The sequence below is a fragment of the Eurosta solidaginis genome, chromosome 4, assembly GCF_040869045.1.
Source record: "Eurosta solidaginis isolate ZX-2024a chromosome 4, ASM4086904v1, whole genome shotgun sequence".
Taxonomy (NCBI): Eukaryota; Metazoa; Arthropoda; class Insecta; order Diptera; family Tephritidae; genus Eurosta; species Eurosta solidaginis.
In genome coordinates this window covers 245,700,193-245,722,824 of record NC_090322.1, presented here as the reverse complement: position 1 = coordinate 245,722,824, position 22,632 = coordinate 245,700,193, and the positions used below count along the sequence as shown (strand labels likewise).

General features: G+C 36.5%; 1 protein-coding gene across 9 annotated transcripts in view; it reads left to right on the top strand.

Moving 5' to 3' along the window:
• Window positions 1–22,632, top strand: part of Drak (Death-associated protein kinase related) — a 458,585-nt gene that overhangs the window by 331,600 nt on the left and 104,353 nt on the right. The window contains exon 1 of one of the 9 annotated variants that reach the window (XM_067785424.1): window positions 10,930–11,069. The exons of the other annotated variants lie outside the window; for them this stretch is intronic. The gene's annotated coding sequence lies outside the window, so the exon portion shown is untranslated. Of the gene's footprint in view, window positions 1–10,929; window positions 11,070–22,632 lie in introns of those variants that run through there. 9 annotated transcript variants of the gene reach the window in all.

The window sequence follows — 22,632 nt, the reverse complement described above, 5'->3', positions numbered from 1 at the left end:
TTTAATACTGTCGTAAGGCCAATAGTCACCTATGCTTCCCTAGTTTGGTGGCAGAAGGCTACGCAAAGAACGGCAACGGCTAAACTAAGCAAACTGCATTGATTAGTTTGCGTTGGCATAACGGGTGCGATGAGAACCGCCCCTGCTGACGCACTTAGTGCTTTAGTGGGAATACCTCCCTTCCCTATTCTGATAGAGAAAGAGGCAACACTAGGTGCACTAAGACTTCCAAATATTTCTGAGTTGAAGGAAGAAAATATGACAGGGCATATGAAAGTAATAAGAAAATTCATAGGAAATCCCTCAGTGCAACTGCGTGACGTAATGTCCCCTAAGCTCAGAATCTCACGGAACTTTGAAGTGTCCATTGTGGGCAGGACCCACTGGGAAATAGGGAATCTTTATAACGACCCTGACTCAGAGGTCTGGTACACGGATGGATCGAAATTCGATGACGGAAGAACGGGAGCTGGCATCTATGGGCCAAACTTCAAAAAATCGATACCAATGGGATGTTACCCCACCATATTTCAGGCAGAAATTCATGCAATAGAGGTCTGTGGTAGAGAATGTCTGCGGAGAGGCTCAACATCGAAGAGCATCTACATTATGTCGGACAGCCAGGCTGCACTGCGTGCCTTGCAATCCTACACAGTTACATTTAAGCTAGTGGATGAATGCACTGAAATCCTTAATGCCCTGGGAGCCAAAAACAAGGTTTTGTTGGGATGGGTTCCCGGAGATCAGGGAAATGAAGGTAATGAACATGCAGATTACCTAGCAAAGCAGGGTGCTACATCAGCATTCTATGGTCCAGAGCCCTTTTGTGGACTCACAAAAGCACACACCAGGGAAGCTATAAGTAACTGGGAAACTAAACAATTCACACGTCACTGGATTGATTGCCCAGGGCAAAGGCAGGCCAAACTGTTTTATACTTCCGGCAACGAAAGTATCAGCCAAACTCATTAACCTATGCAGGGAAACCAACAATTAAACAAAATGTTTGTTTTAAATTGATTTGTAACGGGAGCTCAGATTTTTGTGCAAATGGACTAACATCGTTGCAAATGAATAGCAAATCATCAACTGTCAAAACAAAACAAAAAGTGCAAAGAAAAAATTGAATATGAAAAAAGTGGCTCACTATCCGTAGCTTATATTTGCAATAGCAACGTTTCCAACGTCAAATACAAAAACTTTTGAACAATTCCTTAAAGTTTTTCTAAAAAAAAAAAAAAACAAAAATGTAAGGGGCGATAACTTCCGAAGAGATTTTAGGCCGAGCTTCTCCTTCAATTTGCATCTTTCTTCTTTATTTTTTGCTAGAAATTGGACGGGACTTGACGGGACCTACATGTTTTATGCCGACTCCGAACATCGTTCGGAAGGCAGATGAATTTTCACTGAGATGCTTTTCATGGCAGAAAAACACTCGGAGTGTTTCCCAAATCGCTTAGAAAAACTTTTCTAATTGAATTTTTTTTTCTAAATTTTCGATGTTGCTTTAACCGGGAGTTGAACCCACGATCTTAGGTGCGGTAGGCAGAGCACGCTACCACCACACCTTGGCGGCCACAGTTTTTCTAAAATTAACGAAAAAATGGGAAAAATAAAATAAGACAAAAATGTATCATTTGTTCTACTTTTCTGTGCTCGGAGGTGTATTTCCTTGCAGAAGCTCTTATATTCACATTTTATCGTATTTTCTTCCGTCTTACTATGTGACGGGGCTTACAAATTTTGTATGCCAACTTTTTTTATATAATCTTCTTTAAAAATTGGAGGAGGTAGTTTTGAATGATTTCCGTGAATATTTTCAGTTTACCCCTAGGAGGGGATATAATCCCTGTAGTGGTTTTAGTAAGCACCGTATCAGCTAAGGTGTGAAATAAAGCCTTACTGGACCGGAATTTGTGAATTTCTAGGATGCATGTATCGAGGCTTCAATAAGAGATCTTGCTTAGTAAAAGAAGTAGATGATAAAACGCACCCTAAATCACAGAAGTTCTCGAATCGCATGGTTGTGACTGCAATTTGGCCTAGAATGAAATGTTGACTTGAATTCAGGACTTAGTTGGTATTTTTTTTCTCAAGATCGTACATTTTGCTATTATAGTTCTTCTGTATGTATGAAGACAACAGATTTTCTTTGACGTCAACTACAAGTACTTCTTTACATCTATATACTTAATTGCTTCATTTTTATACTCAGCCTGCTTTGCACACAGAGCATATTAACTTTTATTGATTAACGGTTGGTTGTACAGATATAAAGGTTTCGAGATAGATATAGACTTCCATATATCAAAATCATCAGTATCGAAAAAAAATTTGATTGAGCCATGTCCGTCCCGTCCGTTCGTCCGTCCCGTCCGTTCGTCCGTCCGTCCGTCTGTCCGATAACATGATAACTTGAGTAAATATTGAGATATCTTCACCAAATTTGGTACACGAGCTTAGCTGAACCCAGAATAGATTGAAAATGAGCGAAATCGAATGATAACCACGCCCACTTTTTATGTAATACCACCAATACATAAACACACAAAAAACCTGATTATTTAGTAAATAATACACCTAGATTGTTAAAATTTGACGTGTGGACTGATATTGAGACTCTTGATAAAAATTTCAAAAATTTTTTTAAAATGGGCGTGGCACCGCCCACTTGTGTAAAATCAATTTTACAAATATTATTAATCATAAATCAAAAATCGTTAAACCTATCGTAACAAAATTCGGCAGAGAGGTTGCCTTTACTATAAGGAATGCTTTGAAGAAAAATGAACGAAATCGGTTTTATATAAAAGATTTTTAAAAGGGTCGTGGACGAATAAAATAGGCTATATCTTTGCAAAAACGAGCTTTATATCAATGGTATTTCATTTCCCAAGTGGATTTATAACAATAAATAAAAAACTTCAAATTTTAAAAAATGGGCGTGGCACCTAATGCACCTATGACTAAGCAATTTTCTACGTTGCGGGAGCCATAACTCGAAGAAAAATTAACATATTGTAACGAATTTAGTGAAATTCCGCTTATTCTAAATCTTCTGCTAACGTTCGAATCGCTAAACTGTTGAATAAATAACTCCAATATTCAATATTGCAAAAATGGTCTTTATTAGACTACTTTGAAAGTACTTCACAATAACACTTAACTTCACAACCAATAGAGTGCGTAAATCAAACTGATTACTGACTACTCAGCTTGTACTGCTTTCATACTCACTGCCCAAATGTCTACACGTTTCTTCTTCTAGAATCCTCTACCTGGTCACCAGCCATACGCGCGTGTATTTGTAGTGTGTAACCATATGCGTGTGTATATGTGAGTGCTATTTCGGCTGATGATGACATGCGTTTGAGTATTTCTCGGCGTCTTATATGCATGTGTGTATATGATGGCTAATGTGTTTATGTAGCTTGCTTTAAGGTTTTTGTTGTTGTGCATTTATTTAGTGATGTGAATATTCGTCACAATATCGTAATGAAATTGTGTTCATATATTTTCCTTATAGCAGAAAATATTTCTGGTAAAAATGGACGCGATCCGTTAAAGACCACGGCAACTTAGATATAAAACAATTTTAAAAGGGTCGAGCACGACGCAAATTGGAAGAGAAGCTCGGCCTTAGATCTCTTCGGAGGTTATCGCGCCTTACATTTATTTATTTTATTTAACTTAGCAAAAAATAGTTTTGAATCGATGATATTTCATTTATCAAGTTTTATTGTAAGAGGAAATGGAGAGACATTTTTTTTTAAACGGGCGGTGCCACGTGTTATGTAGAAAAGTAATTTATCTGAAATGAAATGTACAATTGAAGCTCACGCTGAGTATATAATGTTCGGTTACACCCTAACTTAGACACCTTTACTTGTTAATGCTAACTTTTTTGCATATCAAATTTACTAAATGAATTCATTATTTCATTTCTAATCTTTGTAAGTTCAATAAAAAAACTTTGCGCTTATGATGATTGCGCTTCCTATGATTCACATACGATACTTACTTGTTTCATATGCAAATTTATCACACAGAAACCGCAACTTGAGTGATGAACTTCACATTTTACTTGCCATGTCATTTAACTTTGGCATTGACTACTACATACTTCCAGTGTTTTTTGTTTTTTTTTTTCTTTATTGTTTATAAAAATTTGCAATTCCATACTTTTCTTTTCTTTTTTTGTTGCACTTCGCCGTTACTTTGATACCCGGTGTAACTGCAAATACAAACATGCTTACACAATATATCATATTTAATTATTACTTCATTAGCAAAATGATTTTGTAGGTACTTTGTTAAATTAAAACGGGTTTTATGTTAATATCTGACAGATGACAAGATTCTTATTTACATACAACTTCTTTCTTTTAGACTTTTTCCTTTTTTAGATCTTTTGCTTTTAGCCTCACACTTTGTCACTAAAAATAAAGAAGTAAAACGTTATCTCAGCTCATTTATCTATTCTTATATTTCAAGCTTATTTATTTATTTTTCATTACATTGTTTCTCTCATAATGAGTTTTTTTTTAAATAAAATAAAGAAAGGTACCTTACCGCTTTCCATCATGCCGCCATTTAATTTACCATAAAGATCAGCAAGATAAAATGCGTGGCTGGATGTAAAAATCATTTCTTATTTTAAGTAGAATTCTTTGTTTTCTTGGTGATTTCATTTCAAAGCCGTAAGGGTAAATCGCTCAGACTACTTGAGTGCCAAATTGCGAGAAATCCAGTGAATCCAGAAACATCCGGGTGCTGAAACTGTCGCATAGGAAAACTGCACAAATGGTGTGCAAGAAAGGTCGCAGACAACGCGAATTCCTTTGATATGAACATGAAGCCAGCAAAGCACCTACAACGGATCAAAAAAATTAATAGGTCGGTATTTTGTCGCAAAATATGCGCTATGTAGTTTATTCCATTTCATTTATTTAATGGTCAAAATTATTAGTACAATAAGATTTGAGGCCTTTTATAGTACAACATGAAAGGAAAAATAGTTTATAAGTAGTAGTACAAAAAGAAAATAAACAGTTATATGATACTGGTATAAGCAGATATATATATAGATTGTAAGCCTATCCATAAAAGCTAAATTGTAATTTATTCTAGTATCGTGATCAAATACACGGCCAGTCTACATACTATTATCAGAAAAATAGTTATAGATAACATTCTTATAGTTGCTCATGCTTATACTATTTTTTATAGCATTGGGAATATAATTCCAGGTACGTATAGTGTTCACGAAGAATAGCTGGCGCAACAGATTTAAATGTGGGTAGTATAAGGTCGTTTGAACGAGCGGATCTTGTGAAAGAAAGCTTATTATAAAGATATAAGGGCGGCTTAGTGAGCATGAGTCGGAAAAGGAAAATGCAGCTCCTGGCTTTGAAATAGTCGGATATTTGACATCCCAGAAGGCTATATTTCCAACGGGATATGCGGTCGAACTTCGAAAGTCCATACACATAGCGTGTTATATGCTTAAAGGCCACGTCTAACCGATGAGCCGAGTGCGAATGTAGCTTATTATATATCAACTCGGAATATGTCAGATAAGGTAAAATTAGTTGGACAGCCAATTTATGGCGGATGTTACGAGGAGTAAACATCGCCGATAGCCTCAGATTTCGCAGTGCGCCATACACCCTTCCTATAGCCTGGTTACCGTGGTCAACACAAGTCAAACTGGAGTTGACTACAAAGCCGAGGTTTGTAATTTTACTCACCAGTTTAATTTGGTCAGTACGAATACAAGTCGGTGGAATACCCGTCTCAGCCAACTTTCTCTTTGATATAGGTAAGACGTAAGTTTTATTTGCGTTAAGACGAAGCCCGTTGTTATTAGCCCAATGGAAAATTTCTGAGATGTCAGCATTAAGTTTAGAACAAAGATCATCGACGTCATCAATACGGCTAGAAAGGTAAAGCTGGACATCGTCTGCATAAGCGTGCACAGTAACAAACTTAAAGACTGTAAAAATGTCATTGATAAATAAGCTAAACAGCAACGGCCCTAGAATTGACCCCTGAGGCACACCGCATAATTAGCCGTTGGTATCGGTTGGCTAAATAGCTTTTAATTAACGCCAAAGAATTGTCACTAAAACCAAAGTAGGACTTCAGCTTAGCGCAGAGCAAATGAGTCAAAGGCCTTGGAAAAGTCAAGCAGATACAGCAAAGTTAGTAAGGTTTCATCGAAGTGACTACGAATATCGTCGAGGATCTTAAGAATAGCTGTTGCACAACCATGCTTAGCCCTAAATCCAGACTGCAAAGGTAACAGAAGTTGATATCTCTGCACGTAGTTTGAGATTTGTTCGGCTATTAATGCCTCAAATGCTTTGGACAGGGCATGTAGTATGCTAATGGAACGGAACTCAGAAGGAGTGGCGGTATACTTCTTCTTTGCAATGGGTCGAACTGATGCAATCTTCCTTTGATTAGGGAAGCAAGATGAAGTAAAGCAGTGATTCACAATATGAGTTACGGCTCCAATGATGAATGGTAACACCATTTTTATAAATCTTATGGCAATCCCATCCACACCAGTATCTAGCATTCGATTTAATTTTTGATATACACTTTATGACGTCCAAGTCCGATACAGCTTAAAATTCAAACGTATTACTGGAATAACAGGCGTTATCGCGGGGGATAAACGCACGGTGAGCGCCGGGTGTTGGGCAGATAACAAAGGCTTCATTAAGCAGGTCAGGATGTAGTAAGTAAGCTTAAGTTGTAAAGATAAAAAATTTGTCGCGCTTATTATACTCAGTTGAGCAGAGCTCACAGAGTATATTAAGTTTGATTGGATAACGGTTGGTTGTACATATGTATATAAAGGAATCGAGATAGATATAGACTTCCATATATCAAAATAATCAGGATCGAAAAAAAATTTGATTGAGCCATGTCCGTCCGTCCGTTAACACGATAACTTGAGTAAATTTTGAGGTATCTTGATGAAATTTGGTATGTAGGTTCCTGAGCACTCATCTCAGATCGCTATTTAAAATGAACGATATCGGACTATAACCACGCCCACTTTTTCGATATCGAAAATTTCGAAAAACCGAAAAAGTGCGATAATTCATTACAAAAGACCGATAAAGCGACGAAATTTGGTAGATAAGTTGAACTTATGACGCAAAATAGAAAATTAGTAAAATTTTGGACAATGGGCGTGGCACCGCCCACTTTTAAAAGAAGGTAATTTAAAACTTTTGCAAGCTGTAATTTGGCAGTCGTTGAAGATATCATGATGAAATATGGCAGGAACGTTACTCTTATTACTATATGTACGCTTAATAAAAATTTGCAAAATCGGAGAAGGACCACGCCCACTTTTAAAAAAAAATTTTTTTTAAAGTAAAATTTTAACAAAAAATTTAATATCTTTACAGTATATAAGTAAATTATGTCAAGATTCAACTCCAGTAATGATATGGTGCAACAAAATACAAAAATAAAAGAAAATTTAAAAATGGGCGTGGCTCCGCCCTTTTTCATTTAATTTGTCTAGGATACTTTTAACGCCATAAGTCGAACAAAAATTAACCAATCCTTTTGAAATTTGGTAGGGGTATAGATTTTATGGCGATAACTGTTTTCTGTGAAAATGGGCGAAATCGGTTGATGTCACGCCCAGTTTTTATACACAGTCGTCCGTCTGTCCTTCCGCATGGCCGTTAACACGATAACTTGAGCAAAAATCGATATATCTTTCCTAAACTCAGTTCACGTACTTATCTGAACTCACTTTATCTTGGTATGAAAAATGAACGAAATCCGACTATGACCACGCCCACTTTTTCGATATCGAAAATTACGAAAAATGAAAAAAATGCCATAATTCTATACCAAATACGAAAAAAGGGATGAAATATGGTAAGGTAATTGGATTGTTTTATTGACGCGAAATATAACTTTAGAAAAAACTTTATAAAATGGTTGTGCACCTACCATATTAAGTAGAAGAAAATGAAAAAGTTCTGCAGGGCGAAATAAAAAACCCTTAAAATCTTGGCAGGTATTACATATATAAATAAATTAGCGGTATCCAACAGATGATGTTCTGGGTCACCCTGGTCCACAAATTGGTCGATATCTGGAAAACGCCTTCACATATACAACTACCACCACTCCCTTTTAAAACTCTCATTAATACCTTTAATTTGATACCCATATCGTACAAACTCATTCTAGAGTCACCCCTGGTCCAACTTTATGGCGATATTTCGAAAAGGCGAACACCTATAGAACGAAGGCCCACTCCTTTTTTAAAAATACTCATTAACACCTTTCATTTGATACCCATATCGTACAAACAAAGTCTAGAGTCACCCCTGGTCCAGAAAGGCCCACTCTACTCATTAACTCCTTTCGTTTGATACCCATATTGCACAAACGAATTCTAGAGTCACCCCTGGTCCACCTTTATGGCGATATCTCGAAAAGGGGTCCACCTATAGAACTAAGCCCCACGCCCTTTTAAAATAATCATTAACACCTTTCATTTGATACCCATATTGCACATACGAATTCTAGAGTCACCCCTGGCCCACCTTTATGGCGATATCTCGAAACGGCGTCCACCTATGGAACTAAGGATTACTCCCTTTTAAAATGCTCATTAACACCTTTCATTTGATACCCATATCGTACAAACGCATTCTAGAGTCACCCCTGGTCCATCTTTAAGGCGATATCTCGAAAAGGCGTCCATCTATAGAACTTAGGTCCACGCCCTTTTAAAATACTCATTAATACCTTTCATTTGATACCCATATCGTACAAACGCATTCTAGAGTCAACCCTGATCCACCTTTATGGCTATATCCCTAAATGGCGTCCACCTATAGAACTATGGCACACTCCCTCATAAAATACTCTTTAATGCCTTTCATTTGATACACATGTCATACAAACACATTCCAGGGTTTCCCTCGGTTCATTTTCCTACATGGTTATTTTCCCTTATGTTGTCACCATAGCTCTCAACTGAGTATGTAATGTTCGGTTACACCCGAACTTAACCTTCCTTACTTGTTTTAACTGATTTTTTAGGTGTTTCGCTAGCTTCACGTGAACTAAGCGAACCGCACTCATAAAAGCTGACTTCTACTGCACTCGTCGCTAATTGCGAAAAGAAAAAACTGATTCGCTTAGTAGACGTGAACAAGAGGCGAGCGCAAAGCCGATGAGTGCGAGAAAACAGTTACAAAGCGTTTTACGCACTTGTTTGCATTTTTGATGTTTGCTTTTTAGCGTGAATTCGTGTTTTTTAATGGATATGGATCAAATAATAAGTGAAATCGATCAAATAATAAGGGAAAATTTTTTTTTAGTGTAATTGGATGTTTTCCAAATACTTTTGCGTTAATAATTGCATTAATCACACTAGGAGAAGTAAAATACTCTTCATGGATGAATCCATTACCGTGTACAGCAATTATATAAACCAGGCATGCTTAACGAACGAAACGATATCATTTCTTTACGATAATCAACGCTAATAAACGAAACGAAGTCACTTCGTTTCGTTTATTAACGTTAAGATCGTCAAATTAACGTTAATTTGTCGTTCTTAACGTTAATAAACGAAACGAAATGACTTCGTTTCGTTTGTTAACGTTGATTATCGTAACGAAATGATATCGTTTCGTTCGTTAAGCATGCCTGATATAAACACAAATGAACAACAAGAATAAATTACATAAAAGCAAAACACATGGAATAAACAGAATTTCAGCGCTGGTTCTCGCATTCACTGTGTTCTATACAAATTTCCTTCTCGCATGAAAATAAGCTCGGCTCGGCTCGACGAAGTACTCGCTGTCATCCAAGAATGAATCGGAGTTCATCGAAGGATGTTTATTGATGAGCTGCATGACTTTTAAACAGATATGTACATTAGGCTAGGAACAAAAGCCCTAAGTCTTCACTGGCTAAGCCATGTTAGGAAAATGGAAGAGGTTTTTAGAAGTGTCAGGTATTGCGAAACAGAGATAGCTGGCGCATTTTGTTACGCAACAGCCAAAATCGTCTATTCGGTTAATCCTAAATTAATGGTGTGTTTCCACGATTTACACATATTAGCAACCTGTGCCTTAGGACCTTTCTAAGTAAAAAATGTGTGGCTCTTTGTGCATTGTACTTTGTGCGGCTTCAAAGTATATGTATCTAAACCGCACCTTTGCTTGTCCAGGTTCGTACACTGAAAGAAATGGTGCTAGTAAAATCAACAAATCGGTTCTGTTGTTCTTGACTTAGCGGAGATTCGGTGAATTTTATCGAAATATGGTTAATTCGGCCGAGTTCTTCTAAAATACTCTTTAATACCTTCCATTTGATACCCATGTCATACAAACACATTCCAGGGTTACCCAAGGTTAATTTTCCTACCTGGTGATTTTCCCTTATTTTGTCTCCAAAGCTCTCAGCTGAGAACATGTAATGTTCGGTTGCACTCGCACTTAGCCTTCCTTATCTGTTTGTTTTATATTTTCATATATTTGTATTATAATTTTTATATTTTTTCGTTTTTTTTTTTTTTTTATTTCTAATTTTTTTCTTACATTTTAATATTTCTATATCTTTTCGTTTCTTTATATTTTTTTCAAAAATTTTTATTTTTTTTTTGTTAATAGTTTTTTCCAATACTTTTATATTACTCCAATGTTCTATTTGAAGAGGCCTTGTCTGCAATACGTGCCTTTGCAAGCATTATTATGGGGGCCCCAAGTAGATATCCCTGGGCACATAACATTAAAACACTCATTCTCATAGATATATCGCGCCAGTTATTTCTATTATTTAACAAAATGCTTCCTATTTTTAGTACAAAAAAAAGATACGGCTAATTAAAAAAATTAAATAAATTTGTATCCTCTCTTTTTATTGCAGGTAATTAAATAATTACAACACAAAACGCTCAGCTCCGCCAATATGACTCTAGCAATTCCAATTCCAACATGATTTTTGCAGTCTTAATAAATAAGTATTAAAGTAAAACTTGTTTACTAATTAGAAATACACACGAGTATGTAAGTATTCGCATAATTTCTTCAATCAAACACCATTTTCCTTCTGCTATACAAATGACCAAAATTTGATTGCTATTTACTCACTGCCATAAAGGAGTAGCCTATCAACACAGATGTGAGATGTTGTCTTATAGCGCGCTGCCACCTGAACATATTGAAGAGACTTGAAATCGTACATTTATTGCAAAACTACATCCCGCCTCGCTTTGTCCAGCCCTCATGATTCTCATCCGTAAAAACCATGCATACCATGCAACACTTTCATGCAAAAAGCAACAATTGGTTTTTTATTTAACGCTTTCAATATTTACGGTGGGGCATTTGCGTCAAGACACTGGCGCTTGTGTCTACCACGACTACGATGCTTCTATAGCCGCTACATACAACCGGCCGGTTCGTTTGGTCAATCAACAGCTATCTTTGGCAAGTTTGATTGGCATTTTGTTTAATGCTAATTTGCATTATTATGCGACGCATGCCTGCAACAAATGTACACATCCATACATTTATACAATCACGTATATTTGTTGTTTTTACCCGCAATCGATCAAATTTGAAAAAGACGCTTTGCATAGTGGCAGAGTTTAAGTTGGCGATGAAGAAAATTTATTAACTTTAAATAAGGGGAATAATATTTAAAGGTTCATAAAGTTCTCCCATCTATTTTCGAGCCCCTCCTTGAGTCCGTGATCTTTTTATGTCGACAAGAGTTTACTTTTCAATTGTCTACTCTGTTCTTAATTTTCCTTGTTGATGCTTGTTTTCAAATCGAAGTTTCAAATTTTTAACTGTCAAGTAAGTAACTGGTTCCAAAAAATTACCCACATACCGCATGTAACGATCGGCTACATCGCCTGATTGATTTCTGACGTAGCAAGTCACGCAATTCCAGCATCGCAATCTCTCATGCTAATTTGGAGTGCAAAGAGAAGTCACGTATTCCTCCAACTAACTTTCCCTACGCAGTGCCAAGTACGGGTATCGATGTAATTGTTGTCTTTGCCGTAGCGTCTTCATCCATTCGCTTAACTTACCTTGCCAGAGAGCATTCAGCTTTTATTCGTTGCTCCACACTCAATTCATTATTAAACCTCGTCGGAAAGTTAAACCAATTTCAATAGTATCTCTTATAATAAATTGTACCTATTATATCGTTAAGACCTGCTGCTATAGTTATCTTCTCCATAAGCATCACTTTAAAAAGTTCGAACAATCGAAAGTCGTCTTGTTCGCAGGCTCGAATGGCTCCTAGAGGTACATAGCAATTCCTATGAAGCTGATGGTGTTGGTGTACATCAGTTAATAAGGCCGTGTAAGCCTTGAAAGGAACTGAAATCCGGACATAGTAGCATACAGGTGACTCCTTTTCGCTGGGATATTTTCATACTTACATCTTCATAGGCAGGTGGTGTAACGTATATTCCAAAGTTAGGGATTGGGGTATCTGTTGCTTCATCTCACTGGCTATATAGGAATGATTGAATACTTTGAAATATGTTATCTGTATATTTAAAAAAGGATGCACGTAGGTAGTCTATAGACTCCGAAACAACTCAACCTATCTTTTTCCAGTTTTCATGATCGCCTGATAGCAATCCGTAGAGTGGACCTATCAAATTTGGTTATTTTTCTGGAGTTGAATCGTAGAATGATCTATTTTAAAAAATAGTATGTCATTTGTCTAAAATTGGGTATTTAGGCAACTGTTTACCATGATTAAGATATTCGAGACTATAATGCTAAGAAGAGGCCAGAGGCCTGTAAACTCAAAAAACATTTATTCATGATTTTCCGGAACTTAATAGAAAAAAACCCTTGGGTAAAAGTTAACCTCTTAAATCAAGTAAATCGTGGTGTCGATAAGTCGTATAAGCGTAAGAGCGTAGTAGCGCAAAATCGTAAAAGCATAACAGCTGCAAAGCGTAAAGCGGCACCGGCTTGAAAGCGCATCAGAGTAAATTGGCATTATCGGTAAAGCGTGGTATCGTTTTCTAACGTAGAAACGTAAAAACGTAAAACCGTGAAATCGTATAATTGTGTTAACGTAGCTTCGAAGCTTGAAAATCTATTCGCATAATTTCGCAGTATCGTTAATACGTACTACAGTAAAAGCGAGCTAGCGTAAATGCTTATTACCGTAAAATAACAAATTTTCGTAAAAGTAATATAGTTGTCGACAAAGCTAATGCGTTTAGCGTATTAGCGTACGGACGGTTTGTCGTAACTGCGTTATAGCGTATTGCCATAAAGTAGTAAAATAACAGAAATATTCGTAATTGTAATTATCGTTTTAGGCGTTGTTGCGGTCGTAAGCCTAATGGTATGAACGAGTTGACGTCACTTCAATTAAAAGCTTTGGTGACTTTTTATCGGATCGCTTTTGTCATAAGAAGTTATAAATTTTTATGTCTGCGCGACATCAAAGCAGACCACTATGCGGCGCTTGCTGTCATTGCCGATTAGGTAATGCTCTTTGATTAAACTATGAAAAAAATGGGTTTTTGTTTCGATAAATGAACACCATACCCGTTATCAGCCATAGACAGTGTGGTTGTACATGTTCCTTTCTTTGGTTTTTGGTGCGCCGCATGAAAGGAAAGCCGGCAATTATTACCAGTTTTACGCCAACTAACCGGCCAAACAAGCGTGTCGTCTAACGACCAACTGACTTTTTGCCTGACTGGCATATTTCTTTTTTAACTTTTCCGTTTATTTATTTAACTTCTCTTTGCAAAAGCGTGCAATGTTTTGTCAACGTTTTGCGTATAACTGGATTTGCAAGGAGTCAAATAAAATACGCAGGTGATCATATTCAAATACCAATACACTGCCATATATGTATATAGATGTGTATATGTGTTTGTATATATGTACATATCAAGCCAATATTAATAGCCCCACCGTTGTTTGAAAGCTTTTATGCGGGGCAGTAGTGCCAAGTGCAGCGCGTTTGTATGTGCATTTGTCATTTCGTAAACGAGCAAACAATAAAAATTAAAATAAATGCCGGGTTTTCTATTGCCTCACTACTGCAAACGCCTTAGACAGACGTTCATATATATGTACATACAGCAACTGGTTATATTGATATGATGCGTTTTGTTTCACTTTTCCATTTTGCAATGTATGCGCATGCGCGTATTTTGTCTTATTTTAAATGCAACTTTTATTAAGCATTTGAATGCTTTTATCGTCACTTTTGCATTAGCACATTCATTTTTGTTTGTTGGATTTTGAGTTATGGTCATTGCAATAATAGTCATCACTTTTGGTCGATTTCAAATTTGGTGCTTTTAAATGCGTGTCCAATGCGTGTCGTATGCATCAGTCATCCCGGATACTGTGCATCGAGGCGACAATGGTAATGGCAAACAGTTGAGAAGCGCTTTTATTACATTTAAAAGTTTTGGTATAATAAAATTTATTGTGGCATTAATAAATTTTATTGAATGCATTTAACATCTTTACTACCAAATTTTGCATGAAACTTCCGAATACGGAAGATTTCTTAGACTTTCAAAACTTTCACTAAATAATGGGTCCTTACATGTGCGTGATTTTTGGGATGTGCTACTCTGTCTGGTCTCAAATCCTACCACTGCTCTTCACAGCCAACTGGACTTGCTGTTTGGAAGTATATTCCTTTGGAGCTAGCTCAAATGTCTGAAGATATACCGTAGTGGGCCCTCAAATTCCAACAAGTACAACACCTCATAAATCGCGTACATTTTTTCCGAATCTCATAGCATCTGTGTTTGCCATCCAAGCGTTTTTTATCTTCAAAATTATTGTTGGAAGTCCCACACCGCGATGAAAGCCAAATTCGGGGGCCCACGTTAGGCGCCATTTTAACTCTTCACCTTCATAGCTTTTAGTTTAACGGCACCAGTTATTTTTATGCGGTATATTGCCATTGGAATATGTATTCCGTTGTCAATCATTGGGATATCGGCTTCGTCATCTACGTTGCTATTTAGCAATGAGGAGAAGCATTCCCTCCATGAATTGTGCACGCTCTGTACGTCGGCCACGGTATGTCGAATCCTTTACGGACTTGCTGGATTACTTTTTTCTCCCACTGATCGATTACATCGCTAGGTCGAAGATTGCTCTCAGTGAAAAGGTGTGATTTAGGAGTTGGGTTATCATTAACTATCTATTTCGGGAGCAGCTTCCCGATTGCAAACTTTCCTCTGGTGCACTACGTTTACGCTCTTCGCTACACAGTGGCATGTACACATTAGAGATCTGCTTTCAATACTAATAAAATTAGTGCACTTAGTCCTGAGCCAAAAAATTGTGTCTAAATGTGTACTTAGTCAAGTACAGACAAATACTATGAGTGATTAGCACATAAAATAGAAAATACATACGAGTGCCCCGTAACACATATGTCTCATACATATATGACATTTTTGAGTATAAACTGATGTCTCAGTCGCTTTTACTCAGAAGCATGTTGATTTCGTGTGTAATACACTGTATACTTCGTTTATCATCGGTTTTACTTTAGCGCTGTATTCAGTTTAGTTTCGTGTACATCGTTGTGTTGCTAGCGTCAGAAGACTGATATGACTATATATTTTATTGCACTATTAGTCTTACTTATTCCAATTAGTGTTTTCGTATAACACAGTTGACTTTCATGCTCAATAAGTCAATTGAGTACTGAACTGCTTCGTGGCTTATGAGCGGTTATTCATTTTACGAAGCATGACTATGTAAATGTGTGTTAGTGGATATAAGTGCTTGATATTCTTTGTTTGCATACGCACTAATACTCATTTTTTGGTTAGTCCACTAATAACCTTAAAAGATGAATAATTGCAGCTCACTGGTAGACACCACAAGGTGGTGGCCTGAGCATATATTTGACCCTTGTACCTTGACTGATGCTTTGTCTTAACTTAACGACTTAAGCCACATAAGTCATTTAAAATATATGTACCTCTAAAACTCCTCATGAAATTTGTGCATGATTTTTGGAAAATCACAATTCTATCTGTTTTAACGTACATATATTGTTTTCTGACACGCTATAATTATTTTCAGAATTATTTTTGATGAAAGCCAATTTCGTGGGCCCCACGTTGGGCGCTATAATGGCTAAATTTTCAAAGTTACAAAAGCTATGATTTTCGACAGTGACAACTGTTGGGAGTCATACCGTTTTCTGACGAAGCCATTCGTGTCTTCAAAAATATCGGTTAGAATTTACACTCGGTGAGTCAAATTGGTCAGCCTCATGTTGGGCGCCATTTCCAATTTATACGTAAATTATCGAAGCTACATAAGTTAAACATTTCGAAAGGGAATCAGCAGCGGAAAGATACTGAATACGTGGTACTCTGGGAACATTTCAATAAGCTTAAGGGAATTGGGTTTTTTAAGTAAAATGTATTGGATTTTAAATTACATTAACATGTGGTATATGTATATAAGAAATTGTTTTAAAAGAGCACATCAACGTTAAGTAAAATAAATGTAAGGCGCGATAAATTCCGAAGAGATCTAAGGCCGAGCTTCTCTTCCAATTTGCGTCGTGCTCCTCTTGATTTTCTCTACAAATTGGTCGGATGGGACCTACATGTTTTATGCCGACTCCGAACGGCATCTGCAAGGCACATGAGTTTTCACTGAGAGCTTTTCATGGCAGAAATACACTCGGAGCGCTTGCCAAACACTGCCGTATCAATATTTCAATATTTCGAATTCCATACAATAAAAATTATTATAAAATGTGCTTATGTGTTTAATCTTGCGCAAAATAATCCTCACAACAACTTGAAAGGAAAGTCAAGGGCAGTGGCTTAACACGTAATCAACGAGAGTCAAAAATAACTTGGAAAAAAAGAATGTTTAAACCTCCACTAATTGCTGATATTTAGCAATACAAAAGTGTCGAAAAAAGAAGGAAATAACCAAAAACTTAAATCGAACATCTGTTGTTGCATGAACTCCAGCAGCATCGAAATCGACCGTGACACAGAATACCCAAGAAGCTGCTGGCGGATGCACTGATTCATATTGCAAATTTTTCACGCTGCATGCAAGCCAGCGTGCGATAACGAAGCAATATTACACCAAAACGAAACGAAAGCGAGTCATTTTTCATATTAAAATTTTTTAGTTTTATTTTTTTTAATATTTTTTTTTATTAACACAATTATGAACAAATAGATTTAATAAAAGACGGTTAGCGCTGAATTTGCGAAAGAGTAGCCTCAAAACAGATACAAAACTCCCTATGCTGATGACACATGTACAGATGCGAGTAAAAAAAATGTTTATCAAAAATAATTGGCAAACCGTTTTCGCGCCTTTTTTATTTTCGCTGATTTTAAAAATGCTATAACGAATTGTATAACAAAAACTGTGTAAACCATTCTTGAAAATGATTTAGAAAAAAAATTTAAAAATTCATAAATTATTCACAAATTTGAATAAAAGTAGTTGTCTAAACATCCATTAATTCGTCAATTTTTTTTTCGAAGAACACTTTAAAAGTTTTTCCATATCAAAAAAAAAAAATGTTATCGATTTTTCACTCTCCTCGCTCAACAAGTTTCATGAAGTTCTAAACTAAAAATTTTGAAACTTTCATAAAACTTTTCGAAGTTTCAATTTTTTAGAAAAAGTTTTCTTAAATTAGTTAAAATAAAAAAAGAACATAACTGATTAAATTTGCTAACTATATCTGCTGCTTTTGTTTCACTCGCAGCTGTATATGATGGTGAAAGTGATATGAAACCTAATCCCGATGCGATGATATCGCGTTAGCTCTGCCAATATATTGTTGAACAATACTTTGTTGGAGTGTCCAAGAATATTGCTTAATAGGAGCTTATCATACACATATTATTATATTGTACAGGGTGCTTGAGGTCTCTGAGGGTATATATAAATGAAAATTAGAGTTTTTTGCCAAACTTTACATTAACATAAAATTCCTTTTCATACTAACATGTCACATTAATTCTACGTAATAGCGATGTTGTCATATTCCGTTGTTCTATTCAACACATTATTACACGGTGACTTGGTCGTTTCTCAAAATGTTGCATTGCAATCCCACAACTATTCTACCTTTCTCAAAACGAAAGGGCAGTAGAGATATACACCGCCGACAAACGCCGCCGCCGATTTTAGTTGTTTTTCGCACGGCGCCACCGAATGTCAAAAATATCGGTGCGGTGGCGGCTTTCGACGCGATACTATATTTTCTACTCATTTATGACTGTCTAGGCTATTTATTGTTCATGTCGAAAATTGGTCCGATATGGTCGAAAGGGGTATCAACGGATGCGCATCACTGCCAGTGATAATAATCCAATTGCGAAATTTAACTGTTGTTGTTGTTGTTGTTGCGATAGGGACACTCCCCGAAGGCCCTTGGGAGTGTTATCGATATTGATGGTCCTTCGCCAGATGCAGATCCGGTACGTTCCGGTAACAAGCAGCATTAAGGTACTAGCCCGACCATCTCGGGAACGATTTGGTATGACCACATGAAACCTTCTAGGCCATACCGCCCTCCCACCCCCTACATCCATAAGGAGCTTGGGGTCGCTAGAGCCTCGGCTGTTAAAGAAACAGGATTCGCCACGGGTAGGTGAGGTTGACAATTGGGTTGGAGAAGCTATATATTGCGCAGGCAACCCCTTGAGAAGGTTGCGCTACACAACCCCTTGAATCAATTTGGTATTTTAGTCGCCTCTTACGACAGGCATACCTACCGCGGGTATATTCTAAGCCACTAACCCGCTTAGGGAGCGAAATTTTCTAACCGTTCAAAAGTTATTTAAAAAACAGGCGCATTCAATGCCAGCTTAACATGGATTTTGCATCACCCATTTCACCAAGTTATTAAAACAAAATACTAAACGAAAAGTTAAATAAACAATTTAAATGCTCACTTTGCATATTTTTTATCAAAAAATTAATTCAAATAAAATGAGCCAAGTGGAACATGTCTTTAAATCGTCCTCAAGTTATTAAAAAAAAAGCAATTTACCCGAAAAAGGTGCCGATTTTTTCAAAAATTCTATATCCCGATTTGTGCCACGCCCATTCTCCAAAAAAATTATGTGGATCAACTACATGCAATGTCAGTAATGTTCACGCCAAATTTAAATAAAGTGGCTTCTTTAGATACTGAAATATCGCATGTTCTGTGCGGAAACTTCTATATACAGAAAGAGGCGTGGCCGATCGGGTGACCGATTACGCCCATTTTTTTTAGAAAGCTTTCCCATCATAGCAGAATGCGGTGTACCAATTTTCACTCTAATAGTTGTATTGGAACGAAATTTATTGCAAAGATCCACTGCAAGTTCACTATTTATACTACGAGATTTTCGATATAGATTGTTTATGATAAATTTCTAGTATTATTAACATAAATTATCAAAAGTCCATAAGTTTTTTAATTTTAGGAATCCAGGAGAGACCATTGGTACCAAATTTTTTTAATTCGGATAAGTGGCCTTGAAAAATAAAATTTCGGATTTAACTTTTATTTCTGGACTTATATTTTTAAAAGTCCGAGTTTAACTAGTTCTATCGGATCAAAAAATAAAAATACAGATTTTACTTTTATGTGTGGACTTTTATGGAAAAAGTTCGAAAAATAAAAAGGATGCATGATTCGACATGATATTGCTATAGGGATACCTGGGAACTCAAACATTTTCACTTAGGAAAATTTTTTGACTCGGGCTTTTTCGACTCCCAAAAACAAAAAAAAATTTATTTTCGGTCCCTGCTTAAGAATATTAAAATTATGCCAAACGAAAACTGTAAATTTAACAAGTAAGGAAGGCTAAGTTCGGATGTAACCGAACATTACATACTCAGCTGTCAAATTACAGCTTGCAAAAGTTTTAAATTACCTTATTTTAAAAATGGGCGGTGCCGCGCCCATTGTCCAAAATTTTACTAATTTTCTATTCTGCATCATAACGTCAACCCGCCTACCAAGTTTCATCGCTTTATCCGTCTTTGGTAATGAATTATCGCACTTTTTCGGTTTTTCGAAATTTTCGATATCGAAAAAGTGGGCGTGGTTATAGTCCGATTTCGTCCATTATAAATAGCGATCTGAGATGTGTGCTCAGGAACTTACATACCAAATTTCATTAAGACACCTCTAAATTTACTCAAGTTATCGTGTTTACGGACGGAAGGACATGGCTAAATGAATTTCTTTTTTCGCCCAGATCATTTTGATATATAGAAGACAATATCTATCTCGATTAGTTTATGCCGTTACGGGGTACCGTTATGCGAACAAAATTAATTTACTGTGTGAGCTCTGCTCAGCTAGCTACAGTCACTACTTCGCTCTGCTAACTGGCGCCAATTGGTCACACCAAGGGAGTTTAAATCGTTTTCCACTCGGTCCTTCCAGCGGAGTGGGGGCCGTTATCTTCCTCTATTTCCATAGGCGGGTTCCGATAAAAATATGTAGTTTCGGGATCGTCATTTTTCATTCGCATAACATGGCCTAGCCAGCGTAGCCGCTGCGTTTTAATTCGGTGGGCTATATTGATGTCTGCGTAAAGCTTCTACAGCTCATCATTAAATCTTCTTCGGTACTCGCCGTCACCAACGCGTAGAGGTCCACCAATCTTTCGAAGAACTTTTCCTTCGAACACTTCGTTTGCCGAGAGAGGACTATACTTTTCAATTGCCTACCTAGTCCAAAGTAGCGGGGTATTGGCAAGAGTGATTCTAGCTTCGTGAAACATTACGCTTAAATCTTCTAAGCGACAACTTGAAGCTTAGAATTTAAAAGAACTAAAGCTTAACTCAACAAATGTATGTCCCTTATACATAATTTTTTTCATTTAAAACTTAATGCCTGGAATGAAAAACTTAGTACTTAAACATTAAACTTGAAGTTTAAAATCATCAAATGACAGATATTAACAGATTTTATTCAAAAAAATATTTCCTTAATTTCAAGGACATATTTTTTCTTATTAAACAAAAAATAAGCGTAATTTTAACAGATTTTTTCCATAAGGAACTTTTCAGCCGATAAATAAAGTACAACAAAGAAAGTTTTTTCTTGTTCTCATACGCGTTTCGTTGTTTTTCTTTTACATCTTCATCACGAAGTCTGATTTATTTTATTTTTTGAAAAACATGTCGGCCAAAAAGCTGGTTAGGGAAAAATTCAGTAAATAAGTTTTAAGTTGTAAGAAAAAATGTCTACGGTGAAAAATAATTCACATTTTCTTTGTTTTAAGGAGAAAAAATATTTGGGTGTATATTAAGGTATGAGTTTTTATATACCTCACGCACCCTGTATAAGAATAACTCTCATCTTCATCATCACTCTTTGATGAGGTGATGGCGTCAACGATAATGGTTAAACGCAAAAGATAGCCATTGAAAATTGCATACAGCGTGCCGCTGCTGCTGGTCGATTGTTAATGAGTAATAAGAGAGGCGCATGCGTGCCGTTAAAAGTATTGAAGTAGGCGAAAAAGAAGAGCCAAGCAAAATATGACGCTTAAAAAAGGATAAAAGAGTACAAAAAAAAAACTCATAAACAAATCAAAGAAAACTGCAGCTGAAAGCTTGTAAATTGCACAGCCAAAGGCCATTTGTGGAAAAATAAAAATTCATAATTACACTTTCCAAAGTCTGGATTTAATTGTTAAGGCTTTAGTATTAACACGACGCTTTGGTTATTGCAGTATTGAGTAGGTTACGATGCCAGTAGCCGTGAAGGTTATGGCGTTAAGCTAAACAGGTTTAATGGAAAATTTTAAGATCGATAAAGAATGATAGTGCAAAACAAGTAATTATTTGAAAGTCTTGTTTTATTAATTTCAAAAAGAGGTGTGAGAACCAAGTGCTCGCGAAGTTAGATGGTAATCGATAGCAAATGGATAACTTTTTGTTAAAAAATGGATAACTTTTCGATGAATTCTCGGTAATAAATTCATATCAATTGGATAACTGTTCCATAACACATAGATAACTTCAAACTGTCGATAATAAATCGATAACTTGTTGACCAAAACTCGGCAGCTTGTTAATAACAAATCGATAACTCTTTGATAGCACATGGGTAATATCAAATCGATAACTTTTTGATAATCCATCAATAACTTTTCGATATAAAATTTGAGGCACTGCAAAAAAAGATTGGCATTCAATAAAAAATCGATAATATATCGATAACTTTTCGATAGAAAACCGATAGGTAAATCGTCGATGAAAAATCATTTATAATCGATAGCAAATTTATAATACTTCGATAATAAATCGATAACGATTTCTTTACTTCCCTTCCCTTCTCTACCTTTCAAGTTGTTGGTCTACAAGCGTCTTATTAATGCTGGAGTGTATCCGCCTCTACGTGAGGATGAAGACTTCCTTTTTGCTCTCCCCAGCTGTGGATCGTGATCAGTCAGCCATCCACCCACGCTCGCATTCCATTATACTGTGTCGATTACATTATACAGTTTCGTGCTCTTATCACAAAGGGCACTTCGGCATCGACGATAGAGTTGATTTCAGGCGGGGATTCAAGAGGTTGGCAGCCCGA